Consider the following 24,245-nt stretch of genomic DNA (forward strand, 5'->3'; position numbering starts at 1 on the left):
CCGCCAGCCTCCTCTGCCCATGGGATTCTCCAGGCAAGCATGCCGGAGTGGGGTGCCCTTCCCTTCGCCAGAGGATCTTCCTGACCCGGGGATCGAACCCCGGTCTCTTGCATCGCAGGCAGATTCTTTACCATTTGAGCTATAGGGAAGTCCCTAAAGGCACGGTTGGGGACAATTTATTAGTTTGGGACTGTTTACAAAGTTGGGGGAGTGAGGGAAACCAATGAAGGCTGGTGAGACACCCCAAGGCTAGCCAGGGCAGACACCCCGAGGTGGGGGGACAGGGGTCGTTACTAGAGCCCAGGAGAGGCAGCCGTAGGAGGGGGGCTCCCTGCAGGAGGGGGGCTCCCTGCAGGAGGGGAGATCCAGGGAACTGAGTGATCCCATCCCTGTGTCCCCCAGGTGGCGAGAGCAGCTGTGGGCGGATAACCCCCTCCATCCCATTCTCCTCCCGTCCTCCCACCTCAGTCTCCCATGGGCCACATCCTGCCGGAAGTCAGAGAACAAAAGAGCCAGTAGGTAGGACTCGGGATCCCTCGATTCAGCCTCTGCACCACAGGCAGGGTGGAGAAGGGTGGGGATGACTCCGCAGGGCAGGCGGAATCCAGCAGGGGTAGGAGATGTTGATAAACCCACGATACTTGAAAAGGAAGCAGAGACTCTTAGATCTGAAGTCACAGAACACTTAATTGTCCACTTGAGGACTCAAATTCTGGTGTGTTCAGCTCCGCGCTGGTTCTTTCCACTGTATTCAGCCAGCTGTGGGAGCAGACCGAGGGGACCAGGGCAAGAAGACCGGAGGGCGGAGGCATTCAGCGTCTCCTCGCCAGGGGGACCAGTCTCATCTCATGGGGTGCTTCTCACCGGTTTCCATCACATCCCCTGGTGGCTGAGGAGGGTAGCCTCAAGCAGCCCATGCGTGTTTTATCCTTAATGTAAGCTTTATAGTTTGCTCCACCACATATATTTATGTCATGAGCTGTGCTTAGTTGCTCAGTCGTGACCGACTCTTTGCGACCCGGTGGACTGCAGCCTGCCAGGTTCCTCTGTCCATGGGGATTCTCCGGGCAAGAATAATGGAGTGGGCTGCCATGCCCTCCTCCAGGGGATCTTCCCAACCCAGGGATCGAACCTGCATTGCAAGTGGATTCTTTACCGACTGAGCCACCATAAAATATATATATAATTTGTTTTTAACTGGAGGATTATTGCTTTACAATGTTGTGTTGGTTTCTCCCATACAACAAGGTGAATCAGCTGTAAGTACACATGTGTCCCCTCCCTCTTGAACTTCCCTCCCACCCCCACCCCACCTCATGCCTCTAGGTTGTCACAGAGCACCCAGCTGACCTCTGTGTATTATACAGCGACTCCCATTAGCTGTCTCTTTTACATATGGTAATGTGTATGTTTCAGTGCTTCTCCCTCAATCCCACCCTCTCCTTCCGCTGCTTTGTCCAAAAGTCGTTCTCTACATCTGCATCTCGATTCCTGCCCTGCAAATGAGCTCACCGGTTCCATTTTTCTAGATTCCATATATATATATGTTAATATGCAGTATTTATGGGGCTTCCCTGATAGCTCAGTTGGTAAAGAATCCACCTGCAGTGATCGACTTGGGTTCGATTCCTGGGTCGGGAAGATCCCCTGGAGAAGGGAAAGGCTACCCACTCCAGTATTCTAGCCTGGAGAATTCCATGGACTGTATAGTCCATGGGGTCGCAAAGAGTCGGACACGACTGAGCAACTTTCACTTACACAATATTTGTTTTTCTAACTTATGTCACTCTGTATAAAAGGCTCTGGGTTCATCCACCTCAGTAAATAGTTTAAAATAACTTAAAAGTTACTTAATTTATTTCTACCTACCCCAGAAGTTCAAGGGAAAAAAGTACCCTCGAGGGACTGGTGGTACACTTTTTCTCTGGCTTCAGGTGCCCTTAAAATGAGGCTGTGTACCACAGAGAAGGCCTTTAGGGAAAGAGGTTCTTTGCCCAATGTCACACAGCTAATAATCATACTCAGAGTCCCACGGCCTTGCTCCCTGCGTGGCTGACACAAGGGAAATCTGGCCAAATGAAGCCCAGGAGAGAGTCTCAAAAGGGGGGCAAGTCACCAGTAGTCCGCCCGAGAGGGCAGAGAGGGAAGAGATTTGAGCTCAGCGTTGGCACATGTCCCCTGGGTTCTCTGTCCCCAGCTCTAGGGACACTCAGAAAAGCCAGAGGAGGCTCGTGTCCTCGAGGAGGAGACGGGCATAGAATCGAGCTGTGTGGGTCCCACCCGGCACACGGCCAGAAACAGAAGGGCTGGGAGGCAGGCAGCTGGGTGTCGGTGCCCCAGCCCTGCCTGCTCTTGGCTCTGTGACCTTGGGCAAGTCGTATAACTTTCCCAGGTCTTGGGTTCCTCTTTTATAACTGGGCAAACTCTCACCTACCTCATAAGGCTACTGGGGAAAGCGTGTGATGACACGCAGCAGCATTTGCATTGACAGCACGTGGACTTGCCGTCTCTTCCGATAACAAACCCTAGGCTGGGGGGCCCTGCCGCCATGGCTGGTTGGGACAGCCACTCTCTCGACCAAAAGTTGCACTTCTGACCCGACGTCAGAAGAGGTTGTCTTAAAACTCCTGGGTGATCTGAGCTCTGTGGTTTCTGTTGCCATGGAATTGCGAGAGAGGTCAAACTCTGCACAGGGTGGGGGTACGGAAGGCTTCACGGAGGAGGTGCCTTTTGAGATAGACTTGAGAGGATTTATGAGGGTCGTCCTGGCAAGCAGGGGAGGGTTGTCCAGGGCAAAGACACATGGCATGTTGGGAAGGGTGAGTGTTTTGGTGTGGCTGGAACAGAAGTAGGGAAGGAGAAATGGCTGGAATCTAGTTACAGCGGGGCCTCTTCTTACAGATGAAGGGGTTCAGACTCCACCCCAGGGGCAGCACAGAGACACGGAGATCTCAAGCAGAGAGCTGGCTGATGATATAGTCACGCCAGCGACCCCTCTGTCAGCCAGCGAGGAGATGGGACATGATGGGAAGGTGAGGAGACCTCCAGAGGCTGTGACACTCATGTGACAAGAGGGGATGGTGGCCTGAAACGGAGGCGGGGATCAGCCAGAAGGACAGGATTTCAAATCTGGGAAGCAGTCCAGGCTCAACTTCCTAGAGCGACAATAGGGGGTGGTTTGCAAGGTTTGACTTGGGGCACACAGTTCAGGGAAGGGATATTCTTTGTTGAGATGAGGGCTTGTTTTAGGTAAGGAACACAAGTCCTGTTCTTGAAACACTGCAGGTGGGAACTTGGCCATCATCGGACAGGGAGGGCTCATTAGCCGTCAGATGGATGGGTGGGCGTCTGCTGAGTATGGGGAGGCGGGCTGGGAGAGCCACATAGGTGCGATGGAGGAGAGTGACGGCAGTCTCAGGACAGCGGCAGGAAAGGAGGCCAACCAACAGTCCAAGTCTGTCTGACTCCCTAAGCCCTGTTTTCCCTTCAAGGTCAATAGGAAGTTTGACTTTTTCTGTTTTCTCTTATCTGTTGGTTCGGTAATATTTATTGAGTACCTTCTATGTGGGCTTTCCTGGTGGCTTAGTCGGTAAAGAATCTGAGGGAGACTGGGTTCAATCCCTGGGTTGGGAAGGATCCCCTGGAGACGGAAGCGGCAACCTACTCCAGTATCCTTGCCTGGAGAATCCCATGGACAGAGGAGCCTGGCGGGCTACAATCCATGGGATTGCAAAGAGTCGGACACAACTGAGTGACTCACACTTTCATTTTCTATGTGCTGTGGGCTGTTGGAGAGAGAGGGTTTCATCCAAAGGCCAGTTCTTCAGAGTTTCTAGCGGACAAAGCCACAGGCCATCCCATTTCTCCTAACAGTGACAGTCGAGGACGAACAGTATTCTTTGCATTTCCTTCTCCCCTCCAGGAGCAGGGGTAGAGGCTGCAAGCGCACATGGACCCTGCGGGCGTCCCGCGGGGCGTCTACACAGACACACCAGCTAATAGGTGCTCGTCTCTGACTCCTTTGTGGGGCTCAGTTCTTTCCACGACTCAACAGAAACCTCCCCTGAGCGCCTGGGTCTCCTTCTGGAGAGAGTTTCATCATCAGGAAGCAGTGGCCCACACAGATGACGGGGCCCGGGCCCAGAGTCCTTTTGCTCTAAGATTTCTCTGCCTGGCCTTCCCAGCCCAGGGGATGCGCCCTCTAGCCTATGTCCCCGGACCTCAGCTGGAGCCCCAAACTAGACTTTCCGTGATTGAAATTCAGCCCCTGATTTGACTTCCTGGGTATTCTTCCCAACCCAGTTTTTCCAGGCCTGAAACCTTGAGGGGCCTCAGTTTTCACATCAATAAAATGGAGGTGATTGCCCTCCATTATAAGATGGCACAAAGCTGTTTGGAGGATCAAACGAGGTAATGGGAGGAGGAAGTGCTTTACAAACCCTATAAACTAGAAATCGTGGGGGCCACCGAGTTACTGCTACTCTTTTTAGAGCCGTGTCCCCAAGTGCCTCCCTGAGTTGGGCCCCAGGCTCTCCAGACTCCAGCCAGACGCTTGGGTCTCAGGTGAGGAAGATAAAGCCCAGGAGCTAGGGCTCCACCCCAGGGAATCGGCTTTGGTGCCTGGAGCCATGGGAGCCCCGCCTCTGCCCAGGTTTATGAGCGCAGAGGAGGTTTGCATTGTGACTAATGTCCCATCTCGCTCCCCGGGTCACCCCTACCTGCTGGGCAGGAAGTCCACGGGACTCAGCCCCCCTTAATCACCGCCACCTCCCTGTGACCCGCCTCAATCACGTCTCTTTACAGTCGGGCAGAGCCGGCTGGGCCTCCTCAAACTTCCATATCTGCACCAGGAGATCACTGATACGCCTGACGGCGTTTGCTCGCCTCCACGCCCTGGGCCCAGCATTCCGGGAGTCACGCAACCCCACGGGCCGGGGCGGAAGCCACCCCCACAGCGGCCAGGCCCCGGAACCTCCCCAGCCCAAGAAGTACATGAACCGGGCCTTTCTTCACCGCCAGCTGGCCGGCCAGCCGTTCTGCCCGGCACCCCCCTGACACACACACACACACACACACACACACACACACACACACACACACACACATCTACCTTCTCTCTCAGCTCTGGGGATCTCCAGACCCCAAATTTCTCCTGCTGGAGAGGGAGGAAGTCACTAACCTGATGACCACTCCAGCCATCCGTCCATCATTCACTCACCCACTCATTCGTTCACTCAGGGCTCAGAGAGCATCTGCTCTGAGCTCCGCCCTGTATGCTGGTGGCAGAGATGAATGACCAGTCGCTGCCCTCGGGGAGTTCGTAGTCGGGATGGGAAGGGGGCCCAGGGTACCATCTGGAGGGCTGTTGCAGCAGAGAAGCCCCGGAGCCCCATCGCGTCCGTCCTTCATCCTCTCCTCCCGCATCCTCACCTCTTGCCCGCACCCGGCCACCAGCTTCACCTAATGCGATTTGCTGGGCTCTTCACACCCCTGGGAGCAGCCCGAAGCCAAGGGCGATGGGTTGTTGTTCAGCATCTCAGTCCTGTCCAACTCTTTGCAGTCCCATGAACTATAGTACTCCAGGCCTTCGCTGTTCTTCACCATCTCCCAGAGCTTGCTCAGACTCATGTCCGTTGAGTTGGTGATGCCATCCAACCATCTCCTCCTCCATCGTCCCCTTCTCTTGCTCTCAGTCTTTCCCAGCATCAGGGCCTTTTCCAATGAGTCAGTTATTCGCATCAAGTGGCCAAAGTACTGGAGCTTCAGCTTCAGCCTGCATCCTTGCAATGAATATTCAAGGTTGATTTCCTTTAGGATTGACTGGGTGATGGGAGTCAGGGGCAAACACCCAGCTCCCTCACCCCTCCAGTAGGACACAGTCTATACTGGCTCCCAGAGTGTCCCAGTGGGATTAAGATCCCATCCCCCACCATGGCAAACAGCTTGAAAACACAGATTTGGGGGGCTGCCTTCTATTTATATCCTACCTCCTCCCTACCTGAGGTGTTCTCTTCACCTCCTGATAACCCCTGTCCACTCTGAGCCCTGCCCAGGGTCTCCCTGTTTTTGGAGGAGCCCAGACTAAGACGCCCAGGTAGCAGTAACAGTGGCCAGAGTGGGGACACTCACGCATCTTTCCAGACAGTCAGTGAGAACACCCTGAGCGCCTACTGAATACCAGACTCTGGGTGCTAGGGACACTGGGGAGATCCAGTCTTGGACCCGGCCTCCAAGAAACACACTGTCTAGTCAGGGAGGCAGACTAGTAAGGCAATGGTTACCAGGCAGAGTGATGCGGGAAGTGATGGAGTGTGGTCCAGGCTGCTGTGGGAACACGGAGGAGAGCCCCTAACTCAGTCTGGGTGTGGGAGAGGCAGACATTAAGCTGGGTCTTAAGAGTCCAGGAGAAGAAAGCATGAAAGGGAGCTCCAGGTCAGGAATGGTATGGGTGAAGGCTCCAGCATGGGCTGGCTCCAGAAACACTAAGGAGTCCACTGGGGCTGGGACTCAGCTCATGAGATAGAGCAGGGGGAAATGAAACCGAATTCAGATCCCAGTGCATGTGAGTGTGTTAGTCGCTGAGTCATGTCCAACCCTTTGCAATCCCATGGACTGTGGGCCATGGGATTTCCCAGGCAAGAATACCAAAGTGGGTTGCCATTCCCTTCTCTAGGGGATCTTCCTGACCCAGGGACTGAATCCCGGATCTCCAGCATTGCAGGCAGATCCTGTACTGTCTGAGCCACCAGGAAAGCCCTAAAAGGCCTCTAGTTTTGCCAACGTTTGCATTTTTGAAAGAGACCCTGAACAGGGCAGTGTTGAAGCCTCAGGAAGTGAGGTTCCCATGGGGGTGGATTTCAGACCCCTCCCTCCTCCCTGTCCTGCCTCATTGCTGGTCCACAGCTCGCTGTGACCAGATGGCCGTGTGCAGAGGGACACGAGGCTTTGGAGGACAGCAGAGAACAGGAGGAACCAAGTGGGGTGGCATCAGGCTCCCGTCTGCAACCAGCCCAAGCCAGCCCAGAAAGCGCCTCCCCCACCCCCCATCGCAGGCTGGCTCCCACTCTTTTCAGAGATCCCCGTCTACTGGAAATATGGGAAAGTCAGATTTGGGCGATAATTCGTGTGGGTGTGGGGGAGGGGTGATTCAGACATTCCTGGGCCGGTCAGGTGAGCCCGTGGATTGGAGCCGCCGAGAGTCAGTTCCCTGAGCCGCAGAGAAGACTGTGAAGCGGAGTCAGGAGCCTGATTGAGTAACAGACTGCAGTCGGGGGAGGTGTGGTTCTGAGCCCAGCAGGGGATGGTCACTGAACCCTCTCCCTGGCTCAGCTCCACAGACCTACATCTGGATTAGGAAAGAAGAGGCCTCTAGGTAGAGGTTAAAGAGCTTCTTTGATAAATCCTCTGTTCCCAGTTCTTTTCATGGGTTCTCTGGTTCAGTCTTGCAAGAATTTAATGAGGCTCTTGTAAAATCCCTATGCCTACTGGGTTTTTTTTGTTGTTTGTTTTGGCCACTTCATGCGGCTTGGGGATCTTAGTTCCTTGACCAGGGATAAAACCCCACCCTTTGTGATGAAAGCACCAAGTCTTAATCACTGGACCTAGGGAAGGCCTCCTGTGCCCCTTTAAAGAACAGGTGGGCTTCCCTGATGGCTCAGAAGGTAAAGAATCTGCCTGCAATGCAGGGGACATGGGTTCTGTCCCTGGGTGGGGAAGGTCCCCTGGACAAGGGAATGGCAACCCACTCCAGTATTTTGCCTGGACAATTCCATAGAGCCTGGTGGGCTCCATGGGGTCACAAAGAGTCGGACACGACTGAATGACTAACACTTTCACACTTCACAAGCGAAACGTAGAATTGTTAAGTGATTTGCCCAAGGGCACATTGTTAATTTGACAGAGAAAAGAGGGAGCTGATTTCCCACACTTCACCTCAGCCCCAGCTGAAGCTCTGACCACAAAGAAGCCTAGTGCAGTCAGGCAGCCCCCAGACCAGAAACAGTCCATCTTTTCAGGTAGCACCTGCCAACCGCTAGAACTCAACCTGATTGGTCCACCACAGTCGTATGATGACCCACCTGCCGAATCCCTGCATCCGCGAGGATGCAGAAAGCCAGTGTGTCTCCTGCCCAGCCCCGAAGCAGGCGCTGGGGCCCCCTCCAGCACTTGGGGAAGATGAGAACAGCTCCAATCAAACACCGGAGGATGTTGCTAAAGGAAAAGGAAGTGGGTTCTGGAGGAGCAATAGCTGCAGTCATGTGAGGAAAACGTGGTATCTTCCGTCCACCACAAGACACGGAGCACACAGAATTGTGTTAGCATCCCACCAGGGAACAGCAGGCATGCTCAGGTTGGGTAGTTAGAAGACAGCTTAATAAAGGGCTTCTTTCCAAAGGGGTGAGCAGAGAGACTCCCAGTGGGCAGTGTAGAGATCCAGGGTGAGACCCAGGGTCAGACAGCAGTCACCAGAACCTGGAGGGAGAGTCAACTGTGGGGAGAAGAGAGCCTGGGAGGAGAGTGGTCCAGGGAGGTGGCCCGCGCACGGGCCCCTGGCAGCCTAGGAGCCAGGGGAGTAAGCCCCAGCCCCACTCTCTCTCTCCCTCTGTCTCAGGTGTGTATCCCGTTGACTGGGGCTGGCCAGAAACCACTCGGCGAGGATGTCTATTCATGCAAACCATGCTGGTCAGCCTCCGGCGGCAGGGAGAAAGACAGGGCGTGGATCTGGGAGGTGGATGGGAGGCATCTATCCAGTACACTGACAGCCCGGCAGCTCTTGGAAGCACGGCCCTTGGTCCTCACACTGGGAAACTCCACTGCAGGCAGCGTTCTCCATGTTAAAAGTGCTTGAAAACCACCCAGGGAGTGTGCATAAGTGAAGTTTCCCAGGACATTTCCAGACTCTGATTCAGTGTGTCTTAGCATGGGGTTCACCCAAGGGTGCAGGTGATATTTGGGGGGGGTGGTTGCAGGAAGCCGCGGTGACAGCATGGGGAGAACCCAAGGGGAGAGCAGGAGAAGTCAGTATACAGGTGTGGGGGCAACGTTGCTGGCCTCTCAGTAGGTAAGTTCCCTGGAAGGACAGTCCCCACCGCCCCCCGGTTGAGAGCACCAATGCTGGGAGTTGTCCCGAGCACGTCTGCGTGTGAGCCTCAAAGGCTCCCACAACCGGGGGGGAGATCCTGGGGCAGAATGGGAAAAGGGGTGCTGCACGTAGCGGGCGTGGGACCCCGACAGCTGAAGGCGAGCGTGAGCCTGCACGAGACCGCCCTCACGGCTGCGGCTGCTCACAAGTGGGCCTGGGATGCGACATGGGCACCAGGAGCCTGTGCCTCTGCCCGACGAGTCCGGTGGAGGCCCCAAACCCGCACGGTGGGTGCACATCCCAGGCGCTCCTGAAGGAGACGGTCGGGAAACCACAACTGGGAAGGCTTCCAAGGAGAGCAGAGCACTTACATTTCAGGCACCGGGGGCTGTGAGTGAGCCAGGAGGCCATCAGAAGAGGAAGTGAGTGGCTGATGGTGCTGACGTATCATTTTGGACCTTGGGTGTATCAGTTATTTACTGCTGCATAACAGGTTACCCTCAAACATCTGGTGGCCTGAAATAGTGATAATCGTTTTATCACCTTACGCAGTATCATGGGTCAGATTTCGGGGCGGCTCAGCTGGGAGGTTTTGACCTGGGAGTTTCTCAGAGGTTGCATCCAGGTGTCGGCTGGGGCTGCATCCTCGGGAGGTCTGATTGTGGCTGTGGGGTCTGCTTCCATGATGCTCACATGGCAACTGGGAGGAGGCCTGGGCTCCTCACCGTGTAGACCTCCCTGCCTGGGTCCCCTTTGCAACATGGCAGCTCGCTTCTCTCAGGGTGTGGGATCCCAAAGAGCAAGCCAGAACCCACAGTGCCTTTTATCACCTAGCCTTGGAAGTCATATTCTGTCATTTCCACGAGATCCTGCTGGTCACACAGGCCAGTCCTCTTCTCAGTGGGAGAGGACTGCACGGTGTATGGATACAAGGAACCTTGAATCACTGGGGGGTCACCTTGGAGGCTGGCTACCACCCCAGTGTTTGCATGGAGCCTGGCAGGTACAGCTGGTCAATTTGTGTCTGACAAGTGCCAACTGTGTCCCAGCCTCTGGCGGGGCTTGACACAGCCCCTACCCCCAAGGGCTTGTATTATTCTTGGAAATGGAAGCTAGAGACTGAATCAGGAGAGGCCAGTACAAGCTAGTGCTCAAGAGAACCATAGATGAATAGACTCACAGAGCTCACCATGGCCCCAGAGGTCATCCAGACACCTTCGTGGCAGGCAGAGAACTGGCTGAGCCCCTGTTCTCACCTCAAGGACACGTTCCTTGGAACCTGGGCACAGGAGGCCCTGGGCCTCTAGCCAGATGGCTGGGTGACATTGAGCGGGTCCTGTCCCGTTTGCTGACCAAAGGCTGACACCACCCAGGATAGTTGCTCCAGTTTGGGACAAGCCTTGAGGCTGAGAGCTGGACAGGCCCTGAGAGACCGTCAGGTCTCACATCTACTATGTGATCATGTCCAGAGAGGAAAGGGGGTGATCTAAGGCCCTTGGGAAACTAACACACTAGGCACCCACTTTGAGCCAGGCCTTGTGCTGGAACCTTCACCCCCATTGTGCCGTTTAGTCTTTACAGAAACCCTGAACTGCAGGAATGATAAACCCCGTTTCACAGAAGAGAAATGAACGGTCTGGAGTCAGAGCTGAGTAGCGGTGGGGCCTAAACTTGAACTGTGGTTTCTCTGACCCTGAAGGCCTTGCAGGGTAAAAGGTAGACAAACGGAAGAGTCGGACATCCGTGCCCCCACCAACAGTGGGCTCTGGGGACCAGGTTTATCTCCAGCCCCTCCAGCCCTGGCGCGAGCTCCCTGGACGGTGCCAGGACACGCGGCCGTGTTTAGCAATCCCCGGTGGAGCCAGCCACTCTGGGATGGAGCACGAGGTGGTGACACCGCGGGGCTCTTGGCTGCCTCCACGGTCCCCGGTGCAAGAAGGGCGGCCGCCATGTGAGACGGTTATTGCCACACGCGCGGGGCTCAGCATCTCCGAATAAGGCCATTGAGGACTCCGGGGACCTGAGCTCTGGTGCAAAGGCTCAGATGATCAGCACCAAAGTTGTGCAAGGGATTGGGTCAAGGGTTTGCCGATAAACAGGGCTGGGTTCCTTAGATACGAACACAACAAGCTGTTACTGGGGATCCAGTGGGGTGGCAGCTACCGGCCAAGGCACCGAATACACATTATTGCACATTTTCACAGCATTCCTGGGTTGGGGGAGGCATCTTTATCTTTCTTACAGATGAAGAAAGTGAGGCTGAGGAGGGAAATGACACAGTCACAATTCTTTAGGGCCTGAGTCAGAATTGGAGCTCAGGGCTACATGACTCTCAGGCGCCCACCCCAGGCTGCCCCCTCATTTCTAAGGACAGGCTCTCTGAGTTGAGGATGGGTGGTCAGAGGGGAGACCCTCTCTTTGTGCTTACAACAGGACCCTTCATGCAGCAGTTTCCAGATCTGCAGTTTTGCCCAGGGTTAAACATGGGGCGTTAGGTGTCTGACAGGCATTCAAGTCCTGCCACTTGTAAGTTTTGTGGCTCCAGGCAAGCCTCTTGGCTTGGGTGAGTCTCAGTTTCTTCCAGCCCAGAACCAGCTAAGAATCTGTCCTGCGGGCTGTTCTCAAAGGCCGATGAGAGATTGGGAACTCCATGCCCCGCATCTTGAGTTCCACAAGAGCCTGGAAACCGCTTAGCGGGACAGTCACCATCTAACTAACTTTCGCTTCTGCGGAGCACGGAGTCTGGCGCACTCCAACCCATAGCGTGAGGCCCCCTGTAAATGTCACCGCCTCTGAGAAGCCCCCCCTTGATTCCACCGGCCCTCTGCACCACATTCTCAGCTCTGCATCTCACTCTCATCTCTGAGGCCCTGGACAGACCTCTGTGTTGGCATTTATCAGGTTGGAGACAAATACAGTTCCTTGGCAAAGAGCCAGGCAGACCTGGAGTCCGGTCCACCTCTCGAGCTGTGCAGCCCTGGACAAGCGACTCCACGTCTTTGATCGTCAGCATCCTTTTCTGAAAACAAGAATGGCAACCCTGTCTTCTCAGGGTACTTATGAGAATGAAATGCTGTTCATGCTCTTAGCACAGGGATTGACACACACTAAATGGGTAATAAATTCTGTCATTGGAAGGACTGATGCTGAAGCTGAAGCACCAGTACTCTGGCCACCTGATGCAAAGAGCTGACTCTTTGGAAAAGACTCCGATGCTGGGAAAGATTGTGGGCAGAAGGAGAAGGGGGCGACAGAGGATGAGATGGTTGGATGGCATCCCCGACTCAATGGACGTGAGTTTGAGCAAACTCCAGGAGACGGTGAAGGACATGGAAGCCTGGCGTGCTGCAGTCTCTGGGGTCGCAAAGAGTCGGACACGACTGAATGGCTCAACAGCAAATCAGTGCTATCAGTGTCGTCATTATTGCTGCTGTTGTGCAGAGATCCTTTCGTCCATGTGTCTCTCCCCTCCGGCTCTGAAGCTGCAGGTAGCCCAGGAGGACCTAGGAGCCTGGCCCCTGCTGATCATCTGTTATGCACCAGTCTCCAGCCGGGCTTCCGTAGGCTGTGATCCCATTCCACCCTGCTGGCCTGTGGCATTCTTGTCATTCTTACAGAGAAACGCATCGGAGCCCAGAGAGGTGAACTAACTTGCCAAAGGCCGCACACCATGCAAGAGGTGGAACCAGTCCAGCTCTTCCAGCAAACCTATCACATTCATCTCTGCATCCCGGGGACCCGAGAAATGCCTGCTGATGAATGATCAGCACCCAGGCTCAGGCCATGAGGCATGCCGTTCAGGAGGGGGTCTGCTTAGGCCTCAGGGCTGTGGACTTTGCAGGGGCAGATAAGGGCCTCCCTCTAGTTTGATGCAAACGCTCCTGCCGGGACGGATGAAGGCAGCTGGACACACGGCCTCTGGAATCCCGTCCCTCCCTGCCCAGCCCAGCCTCCTTGCTTCACACAGCTTCCCATGGGGACCGTCCACCTCAGCCCCAGACCTGGGCTCAGAGTATCCCCACCCCTGTGTCCTGCTTCTGGGCTTTGGGGGGAATATCTTTCATTTATTTGTCTGTACCATGCAATTCATTTTATTTTAGAAAAAGAAAATGTATTTAGCAGAGAATGAAATTTTCTATTTATTTCAAATATTCATTTCACAATGAAGACTGAGAAGTTAAGAATCAATGATAACAGGACACGGAGAGCCATTCACAACTCCCGGACTCCCAGTCTAAGGGATGAGTGTGTTGCTGTTTAGTTGCTGAGTCGTGTCCCACCCTTTGTGACCCCACGGACTGCAGCCCTCCAGGCTCCTCTGTGTATGGGATTTTCCAGCCAAGAATATTGGAGCGGGTTGCCATTTCCTATTCTAGGGGATCTTCCCCACCCAGAGATCGAACCTGTGTCTCCTACAAGTCTCCTGCGTTGGCCGGCGGATTCTTTACCACTGAGCCACCCGAGAAGCCCAAATGACGCCTGTACCTTGACTTTTTTTTTTTTTTAACCAAAATGCTGTTCGGAAACTGCTGCATCATCTTAAAAAAAACGTTGGGAGAAAAATAATCCCTGTTGGTGAGAGATGAGGTGCACACTGCGGATGACACAGGACAGGGACAAACAGCCAGCACTGCCGACATCTGGTGGGGGTTTCCTCTCCGATGACGTCTCTCTGCTGTAGGTGGTACAGGCACGGCTGCGGCACAGCACTTGAGCAGAAGAGCCAAGCTTGTTTTCTTTCTAAATCAGATGAGGATGTTTTCAGGGTAGGAGGTCGGGGGAAGCTGAAGCAGGGCCTCTGATCGTCTGCAGGACTCACTGGTCTGCCAGAGGCAGGCAGCTCCATCCCCAAAGCAAAGACAGGGTGCAAAGCGTCCCCGGTCACGGTCACAGCTCCAGCACCTACCCCTCCTTCACGGCCTCCATACCGTAGGCGCATCAGCGGCTCAGCCACCTCCAGGCCACCACCCAGGTCCCCAGTCTCCGTGGCTACGGCCCCTTCCTTCCCACTTCCGTCCCCCCTCCCTTCATCTGGAGCCGTGCAGCAGCATCACCTCTGGGACCTCAGGCTTTAGGAGAGAAAAGGCCAGTAAATTCTTCTCTGGGAGAAGCTGACGTGGGAGGGACGGAGATGAGACCTCTCTTTCTTCCTGCGTCTCTTACAGGAGCAAGAACAAGTCAGGAGTTAATAGGCCGACACGTCCCGCATACCCACAGTAAACAGACACATAACCGCTCTTTTGTAACCTCTTTCCATTCCCTTCCTTCTTCATGTTTTCTCTCCTATTCAAGCTCTTCTCCTTCTCCTCCCATTTCCCGGCCACTCCAGCCCTGGGTGGCCTCACCCTCTCTTGAGCTCCTAAGGCTGCAGGATCCCAGATCTTAGGGCCCCTGGACGGGGTGATTCAGGCCGCTGCTGTGCACGCTGGGTTTGGCTGGCCTTCAAGCACCACGGGCCCTTGGTGGAACCCAGGAGGAAACACCAACGGGCTAAGCAGGAACCACTCTTGACCAAGAGGTACGAAGTTGGACGGATGACATCTGTCTGCAGACCTAATCTCCTTTGGTGCAGCATAGAGACCCCTTCTAGGGTGCGTCTATGGGGCCTGACCAAGTGTCAGCCTGAGCTTACGGGCACTCCTGGTGTCTGCGGGCTGCTGTGGAGAGGTGGGGGAGACCCAGAGAAGCTTGAACAGCCCCCAGAGTGCGGGCAAGCCCATGGTGGCCAGCTGGCAGCCAACGTCCCAGTTAGTGGTGACGACAGCTGGGCAGGGTGGCCCAAGAGCAGGCAGTACAGAGAGGGAAGGTCGTGGAGCATCTGGGGGAGGTAGAGATGGACGCCGGGTGGACAGTGGCCAGCCCCAGTGGCCACAGCGTGGCCTTCTGAGTGCCCTAGCCCTCCTGTGGCTTCACCCAGTTGACCTGGTTTGTTAGCTGCTCAGTCATGTCCAACTCTGCGACCCCATGGACTGTAGCCCACCAGACTCCTCTGTTCATGAGATTTCCCAGACGAGAATACTGGAGTGGGTTGCTACTTTCTTCTCCAGGGGATCTTCCCGACCCAGGGTTCAAACCTGCGTCTCTTGTGTCTTCTGCATTGACTGGCAGGTTCTTCACCTAGTGATACCTGGGAAGCCCCCGTATTGACTCACGGTAATGTTAAAATGAGCGGTCCCTGCCCTCACAAACATAGCACCAGACTGCTAGTGACTCTCACTGCCAGTGCCATCAGGGTTTCCCTGAAAGCTCAGCTGGTAAAGAATCGCCTGTAATGCAAGAGACCCCGGTTCAAGTCCTGGGTCAGGAAGATCCACTAGAGAAGAGATAGGCTACCCACTCTAGTATTCTTAGGCTTCCCTGGTGGCTCAGCTGGTAAAGAATCCACCTGCAATGCGGGAGACCTGGGTTCAATCCCTGAGTTGGGAAGATCCCCTGGAGAAGGGAAAGTCTCCCCACTCCAGTATTCTGGCCTGGAGCATTCCATGGACTGTACAGTCCATGGGATCGCAAAGAGTCAGACATGACTGAGCGACTTTCACTTTCACCTCACTTTCGGCGTCATCACGATGAGCACAACAGAGCAGCTACTGTAGAACTTTTTGTTGTTCCGTCACTAATTGGGCAACAGGCGGACTTCGCTGTTCCCTGATTGTCCTGCTTCTTTCTTTGCTGGGGGCTGTACCTCTCATGAGTGTCGGGTTTCAGCCATAATCCAGGCTCCCCAAAGTATCATCTGCAGTCTGATAACTGAGGCATCACCTTGTTAAAGCCCTATGCGTGATTGCATCATTTCTAAATCCAACAAGTACCCAGCACATCTCAGGTTCTCAGTTGGCTCAGTCATGGAGATCAGGGAAGGGGCCTGGAGGAAACCCGTTTCCCAGGCGACTCCAGCGTAGCTGCCAGCAGATCAAGGCCCCTCTAGTAGCGTTTCTCCCTTGCTCACACACCTTCAGCGTCTCCCTGTGACCTACAGAATAAGATTACAAGTCTTAACCACCATAGAAGGTCCTCACAGTCTGACTTCAGCTGGCTTCTCCAGCCTCACCTCCCACCCCAACCACACAGGGCCACAAAGCCTTCTCCAGCTGTTCCTGGTCCGTTCAGCAACCCAAACCCTCCCTGGGCCTCTCCTTAGTTCTCCCCCAGTACTTTTATTCTAATCCTCATCCAGTTGGAACTTAGATTCCCACAGGATTTTATCCACCCATCACAGAGACTGCACCTTCCTGGGGTTGGAGGTGTGTCTTAGCTGAGAATCCTCCGTACCCTGCACTACGTTTTACAAACAGGAACTCTAATCTCTGTGTGTGTCTGTGCACACAGTCGCTCAGTCATGTCTGACTCTGCGACTCCATGGACTGTAGCCCGCTAGGCTCCTCTGTCCATGGGATTCTCCCAGCAAGAATACTGGGGTGGGTTGCCATGCCCTTCTCCAGGGGATCTTTGTGACCTAGGGATCCAACCCACATCCTTTTGTATCTCCCGCATTGGCAGGAGGGTTCTTTACCACTGTGCCACCTGGGAAGATGTAATCACCATGGTAACCTCGCAACCCGGACAGTGCTTTCCCCAAAATGAAGTCTCAGGCTAAGCAACTTGCCCCAGCGTCGCATCTGCTTAGCTTCAAAGGCAGACCTCTTTACAGTGTGTGCATACTACAAAAAAAAAAAAAAAACCGATGACTCTGCTTCACCAGAGCAGCATTACCTGGACCTAATCCCACCCACCTCTCACAGGACCTCGTATTTCATTTTGTTTTGTTTTTTGGAGCTCAGTACCTGAACAGACACCCCCCTCCTTTTCTGAAATTTCAAATTTCCTCCACTGTTACCGGGCTTGGTATTAACAGCTTCCTTCTTGGGCTGATGAAGATAATACACACAGAGTATGGGGGCTGCTGGTAAGCCTTTTCCTTCCTGGGTGACAGCTGAGCAGTGCTGACTGGGGCAGGGCGGGGGCCAGGGCCCTGTCCTCCTTGAGGTCCCTCGGCATCACACATCTAGTTCATCTGAGCAGGGGTGGGGCCAGGAGACAGGCTCCCTGGTCACTGACGAAATGTGTCTGTCCCGGGTCTGTTGGGCAACGCCGAGCCTGGAGAGGAAGGCGAGGTAGGGGCAGCTGCTCCCCGCTACCACCAATGCCCCGCCACTGCCACCGGGTCCAGGCAGCTTGAGCAACCCCCACCCCCACCCCGGCAGTTGCTCCATCTGCAAACGGGGCAACGATGCCCCAGGGTGCCGAGTTGCACCACGTTCTTAGAAAGCGGCCTCTGTACCGCATTTCCATCTGGTCCTGGTTTTGTTTAAGCAGTGTCTTTTTCACTTCCAAATTTCTGAGGGCAAATCGGGCGACGAGATATGGTGAAACGATGGTGATTAGCCAACTTCCCCTGAGCATTCACCCCGCACCCTGCCTGCGGTGCCAGGGAGGAGGCCTTAAGCACTAGGTGCGCACCCCGACCCTCGCGGTGGGTACCATTCTCCCCCTTCACCCGCGGAGGAACACACTGGCTTCCCCTGGGCGAAGTGTCCTGGCCGCGCTCGCACAGTTGGTAAACGGTGGGGCCAGGATGCAAGCTCGCCCTGCGTGGTTCCGGCCCTCTTCCCTGCTGCTCCGTCCTGCTCCCCACAAGGGCCAAGAACCTGGGTTCTGAGATCGGGCTGTTCCGGGTTGAATCTCAGCAGTGCCTGGGTCCCCAGCAGGCCCTGCCTCCTCTCTCAGCCTCACTTTCCCTGCCTGGAGAATCAGTGGGTTAGAACAGATCACACGTGTGCGTGTAAGTGCGCTCAGCCGTGTCCGACTCTTTAGACCCTGTGGACTGTAGCCCGCTAGGCTCCTCTGTCCATGGGATTCTCCCAGCAAGAATACTGGGGTGGGTTACCAAACCCTCCTCCAGGGGATCTTCCTGACCCAGGGATTGAACCTGAATCTTCCACATTGGCTAGCGGTTTCTTTACTACTGCGCCAACAGATCACTGGTTCTCAAATGTTACTTTAGCTTTAAAAAAAAAAAAAATAGAATGCTTCAAGCAGGTGTGGTCTGCAGGCAGGACACTTGGTAGGATGAGGGAAACATTCTCCAAGTGGATTGTGGTGGTGTATTTTCTGAAAAGCCTTAACTTGGACACTTGCAATGGGTGAATTTTATGGCAGGTAAATTATCCCTCAATCAAGCTGTAAAGAATTATATTGTTTCATGAAACAGTGACATTCAACCCCCAGGACCCCACCGGATTGTTTGAAAACCCTTGGGCCGTTTGGACTTTGGATGGCCTTCAGATTCTGACCTTGGGGGATTCTGAGGTCATCTTAGTTCACTCTGTGCAGCGGGCTCTGGGTTCTCTGGGAGGACAAGGATGTGATCCAGTCCAGCCCCGCACAGCACGTGGACCACAGCAGGCTCTCCCGGGCCTCCGGAGAGGAGTGGGCGCCCGTGGTGGGAGGGACGCCGGGCACGTTTTCACAGTGTTCACCCGACTTGGGGTGCTGGAGGCGGGCACTGTGTTTTCATGTCTGAACCAATCCCAACATTGACGCACGGAGTAGATACCTGGTAATGGTTGAATACATTTAAAAAGTGAATGAATCAATGGCTCAGTTCCTGCTCGTGGGACAAGCTGAGGAGGTAAGACATCCACGTATATGCACGCACTGTGTATTACTTAGGATGTAACTTTATTTTTTAATGTATTTTTATTAAAAAAAAAAAAATTACTTTTGGCTGTACCGAGTCTTCGTTGCGGCCTGCAGGATCTTTCATTGCAGCCTGCAAACTCTTAGTTGTGCCACTTGGGACCTAGTTTCCTGACCAGGGATCGAACCCAGGTCCCCTGCATCAGGAGCATGGGGTCTTAGCCGCTGGACAGCCGGGAAGTCCCTAGGATTGTAACATTAGGGCATAGGAAATTTACTGAGGAAGCACGAGGAAGACCCAGAGCTCATGCCATGGGAAGGATGGGTCAGAAGCAACTCCTGGGTCTACACAGCTGACCCGGCTTGCGTCTTTAGGCAGCCCAAATGGGACAAGGCTGCTGACCATTCTTGGTCCTCATACTCCTCCACGTCAAGATTCAGACCCCAGGAGAAGGGCGTGTGATTGGCTAGATGGGGTCAGAAGTGTTGCTTGGGCACTTCTGTTGACAGACTGCCTTTAGGGAGGGGAGGAGGGGCTGAAAACCCAAACTGGGTTTTTTTTTTTGGCTGCACTGGGTACACAGGGTTGTTTTTTTGTTGGGGCCGCATGTAGAATCTTTGGTTAGGGCATGTGGGATCCAGTTCCCTGACCAGGGATCAAACCCAGGTCTCCTGCATTGGGAGTAGAGTCTTAGCCACCGGACCACCAACAAAGTCCCCAGGCTGGGCTCTGCTTCTAGAAGAGAGCGGGATACGTGATGGGCAGATCAAAACAACCGACGTCCCCTGGAAAGCTTCTCTGATTGCAAAAGATGGAGATGCAAGTTGAAAGAATTAACAGGGAGATCGCCAAGGCAAGGGGTGCTCAGTGCCGTGAATGCCGGGCCGTCTTTGAGCACCGGGTAGGGGGGCAATGGGCAGAGAAGGGAGTGGTCGGTGGGCTAGGGAGTTAAGGAGAACCAAGGTAACTTATAGGTCGTTCTTTAAAACTCTTGGCCCAGCTTCTGACTGATCTTGATAGCCATCTCTCAGCACTCAGGCCATTTCCTCTCTGTTCTGGAAACCCAGGGAGTCCACGGGGTTTGATGAAATGGTCCAAGGAGGACGGTTCCGGGCCAGGTATGCAGACGCCTCTGTGGTCCTCAGGCCTCCACCTGAGCCGTTTGCCGGGTCGCACTTGCTGCAGTTCCAGTTCCGGCTTGTATTTCAGATAAAACGGGGGAAGGACGAACACCTTCCAGACGCCTTCTGTGGCGCCTGCTGTGTGTCTGTTTTCTGATTTAATGGTCGCCACCGGTCTGCAGGGCGAGTATTAATCCCATCTGGCAGTCTGAGCTGCTGGGAGGGACAAGTCCCAGAGGCAGGATTTGAACCCAGGACCAGAGAGCTCCCTGCGGTCCCATGTGCCTCCCCAGTGGTCGCTGCAGCTCAGACAGGTCCTGTGACTTCTCTGGGTTTCCCCATCTGCAGATCAGGGAGTTGAAAGCTCGAGGAGGGTCATCTCCAGCCCTAGTGAAACTGCTCAGGAGCATCACAGACAGTCCCAGAGAGCCCAGGGCAGGTACAGCCAGTCCAGGCTAGGCCCACAGTGAGGCCGCCCCCGACCCCCAGCTGGAGATGCCCAATTGAAGTGGCTTTCAGCAAGGGGCCAGCCAGCTGGGCACAGGCAGGAGGCAAGACCCGAGCCTGCCAGTCAGCCCATGTCTCCCTGGCACCAGAGGCAGCGGGGACAACCGTGTCTGGGCCCCTGGCCCCCTCCCCCAGAGGTATCCCGCCACACAAGGGCACAGCCGCGCAGACTTCTGCGGCCATCGGGAGTACGTGCTCAGACACACACACGCAGACTCTGCAAACAATGCAGGGAAATAAAGTTCTCACAGGAAGCAGTATCATATTGACTCACGACAGATCCATCCATAAAACAAACCCCGGGTACCTGGGGCTGGCTCAGAGAACGGCCGCCGGGGAGATAGCAGGCAGGCCGCTCTCTCCTGGGCCCCAGGAGGAAGTGGGTGCCGCCAGGGGGAAGAGCAGCTTCCCCTGGCCGCTCCGATTCTGGCCCGGGATCTGAGTTATTTGTCAAAAAGAGAAAGAGAGAAAAAAAAATGATTTTTCTAAAGACGCGCAAGTCCCAAAGCATCACAGCCTCTCTGCCTTGTCACAAGGAGCTGTGTTGCAAAAACCCTTCTCAATAGCATGGGATTTTGCAAGTGATTTTCCATGTCAATGCAGAAAATATTACCGTCTCCAGAGGCCTGTGTCTTCATCAGCCTTTGCCCAGCACAGCAGGCTCGACTGTTGCCAGGGTAGAAAGAGGTGTTGGTCCAGCGTGTTCTCACATTTGGGAAGGCAGTTTGGTGCATGTACGAGGCCCCAGGCGGACCAAGGCCTCTGGCTGTATGTCGTCTACTTGTTTGGAGCCTCAGTCTCCTCATCTGCAAAGTGGGTCTGCCTTGAGACCTCAAGTAAGAAAAGGTGGGTTTCATACATGGCACAGCATTTGTTTTCCTGACCCTTTGTGAGAAGTACCTTGGAAAAGTGACTGGGGAATCTGAAGACCTTCATCCGAGTCCTGCCTCCGCCCTTTCTTAATCCTGGGAGCGTGGGCAGGCCCCTGCCCCCTCTCTGTATCTTGTTTTCCTCCTCTGGAAAAGCAAGGGTCTAAGCGGCCCTGACCTGCCTGCCTCCCAGGGTGTGACACAGCTGTCGGGGGAGCAAGAGTTGTCAACTGGGACACTGGGTCATGAGGGGTTCGAATACCAAGGAAGCGGCACCTGGAGTGTTTGGGTTGTTGCAGTCTCGGCTGAGCCCTGGGCATGGTGTCACGTCTCAGTGCCTTGTGTATGCTTTTCTAACTCGTAGATTTTTCCTTTTTTTTAGCTTCCAACAAACTCCTATTCATCCTTCAAAGCCCAGCCTCAGTGTCCCCTTTTCTGTCCGACAGCGCTGAACCTCCTGCGAACAGTTGCTTTCTCTTCTGTGCTTCCTGTCCTTCTCTCTGTCATAACAGCTATCATGCTGTCTTATCATTTACTTCTTTATAGATGTCTCGTGTGTGAAAATAACAAACTTAGGAATTTGTTAGGAATTGATTTCTGAGGGTTTTTTGCTCCAGACTTTTAAAATTTCCTCAATCTGATTGGATCTGCAGAAGGAAATTTCCTTCTCCAAAATGGTGACAGTGTGGATCATTGCTCTGTAAGACATGTCTGAAGATGCCCGCGTGTACAAACCAAGTGTCCCTTCAAGGGAGACAACTTTGCCTTCAAGCTTTAGAAGCTTGTTTTTCTACCAAACAGACGCCAGGCGGGTCTGCACTAAAGGCGGCTAATGTGTACCTGCATTTTTAAGAGGTTTTAATGTGTAACTATTTAATTCTTCCCAGGGAGACGTTTTGTAGGTCACGGGGATGTTTTGTAAATATTCCGTTTCTTGTGTGTTGGAGGTCAAGTGTCAATGAGAAATCAGAGCCCCAAAGCCCAGCTGTTTTGCCGGTCCCCAGGTCAGCTCCGAGGATGAGATAGAGGATGTATTTCAGCCCTAAAGAGTGAACTCCTTGAGATGGATGTCTGTCAGGCAGCGTCGTCTAGAGCACTTCCTAGAAATCTTGACCCGTCGCTGTCAGTGGGGAAGGCTAATTAAAAGGAAATAAAAGACTAGTGGCCAGGAGATTCCAACGTGCTGAAAAAACAAAGACAGCCAACCTGGAAACCGAGAGCTGAGTCAGCTGTCCGCTTGGTTCTGTCCGGCTCCCCCACCCACCCCGCCACCCAAACACTCTTCCCTTTGCCTGATTTCCCACCCCCAGCACCTACTCGGCCCTGCTTTCCCCCCGAGGGATCAGTGGAGACAGCCTTTGAAGCTGAAGCTGAGGCTGTCACCCAGGCCCCGACACCGAGTCCAGACCCCTCCAGGGCTGCTCTGCTTCTTCCTCATCCCGAGTCTCACCCGGGGCCGGGCAGCTGACCATGTGATTCAGAGGGAGGAGGGGGAAATGCAAGGTAAAACGACCGCTGCCCCTTGTCCTCTGTCAGAATGACTGAAGCAGAAGCCCAGCCGTGGCGAGGGTGGGTGGGAATGTGGAGCAGGTAGTTGGATCATCCCTGTGCTTCCAGTGGGAACACGGGGTAGGAAATGCTTTGTTTGTGTGTGTGTACAGTATTGTCAGTCACTCAGCTGTGTCCGACTCTGCCTCTCCGTGGACTGTAGCCCACCAGGCTCCTCTGTCCATGCAATTCTCCAGGCAAGAATACTGGAGTGGGTAGCCATTCCCTTCTCCAGGGGATCTTCCCCACCCAGGGGTCAAACCCGGGTCTCCAGTATTGCAGGCTGATTCTTTACCATCTGAGCCAAAGTTAAATATACAGTTTACCATATGACCCTGGTAGCTCAGACGGTAGAGCTACTCAGGCTTCCCTGGTAGCTCAGCTGGTAAAGAATCCACCTGGAATCCCGGAGACCCCAGTTCCATTCCTGGGTCAGAAAGATTCCCTGGAGAAGGGATGGGCTACCAGCTCCAGTATTATTGGGCTTCCCTGGTGGCTCAGACGATGAAGAATCCACCTGCAACGCAGGAGACCTGAGTTCAATCCCTAGTTTGGGAAGATCCCCTGGAGGAGGGCATGGCAACCCTACTCCAGTATTCTTGGCCTGGATAATCTCCACGGACAGAGGTACCTGGTGGGCTACAGTCCATGGGGTCACAAAGAGTTGGACGTGACTGAGCGACTAAGCACAGCACATATGACCCAGCCATCCACCCCTGGGTACTTTCAAAAGTGATACGAAAACATATCTGTACACAAAGGCTGGTACATGAATGTTCAGAGCAGTGTTATTCACAGTTCGCCAAGAGGTGGAAACGACCCAAAGGGTCATCAGCAGATGAACGGATCGACAAAATGTGGGCTGTCCATACAAGGGAGTATTATTTGGCCAGAAAAAAATATATGAAGTCCTGACAGATGTTCTGTTCGTGGGTGAACCTTGAACACGTTGTGCCAAGTCAAAGAAGGGAGTGACAAAGACCACATATTTTGTGGGATTCCATTCAGATGAAAAGTCCAAAATGGGGGAATCAATAAAGACAGGAAGTAAATTCGTGGTTGCCAGGAGGGAGAAGAGAACAAGGAATGATTCAACTAATGGGGTAAAAAGTTTCTTTGGAGGATGCTGAAATCGTTCTACAATTCATTGTGATCATCGTTGGTTGCACCACTCTGGGAATGTGTTCAACAAACAACTGTAGTCTTTGACTTTTTAAAAAAACAGTTAATGGCTGCCAGGGGGAAGGGATAGTTAGGGACTTGGGGAAGGTCACGAGCACACTGCTATATTTAAAATGGATAACCAACAAAGACCTATTGTATAGCAAAGAAAATGTTGGCCGCACATCCCACCCCGCCCTGCCCCTGTGGCACATGGAACTGTAGTTCCTCGACCAGGAACTGAACCCATGCCTTCTGTATTGGAGGGCAGAATCTTAGCCACTGGAGAGCCAGAGAAGTCCCCCAGTCATGCACTTTGA

At 54.0% G+C, this 24,245-nt stretch overlaps 1 protein-coding gene across 8 annotated transcripts in view; it reads left to right on the forward strand.

The window, feature by feature from the left end:
- Nucleotides 1–24,245, forward strand: part of LOC113880949 (peroxisome proliferator-activated receptor gamma) — a 217,488-nt gene that overhangs the window by 132,874 nt on the left and 60,369 nt on the right. The gene's annotated exons all lie outside the window — the stretch shown is intronic.

The sequence above is a fragment of the Bos indicus x Bos taurus genome, chromosome 22 (genome assembly GCF_003369695.1).
Source record: "Bos indicus x Bos taurus breed Angus x Brahman F1 hybrid chromosome 22, Bos_hybrid_MaternalHap_v2.0, whole genome shotgun sequence".
Classification (NCBI taxonomy): domain Eukaryota; kingdom Metazoa; phylum Chordata; class Mammalia; order Artiodactyla; family Bovidae; genus Bos; species Bos indicus x Bos taurus.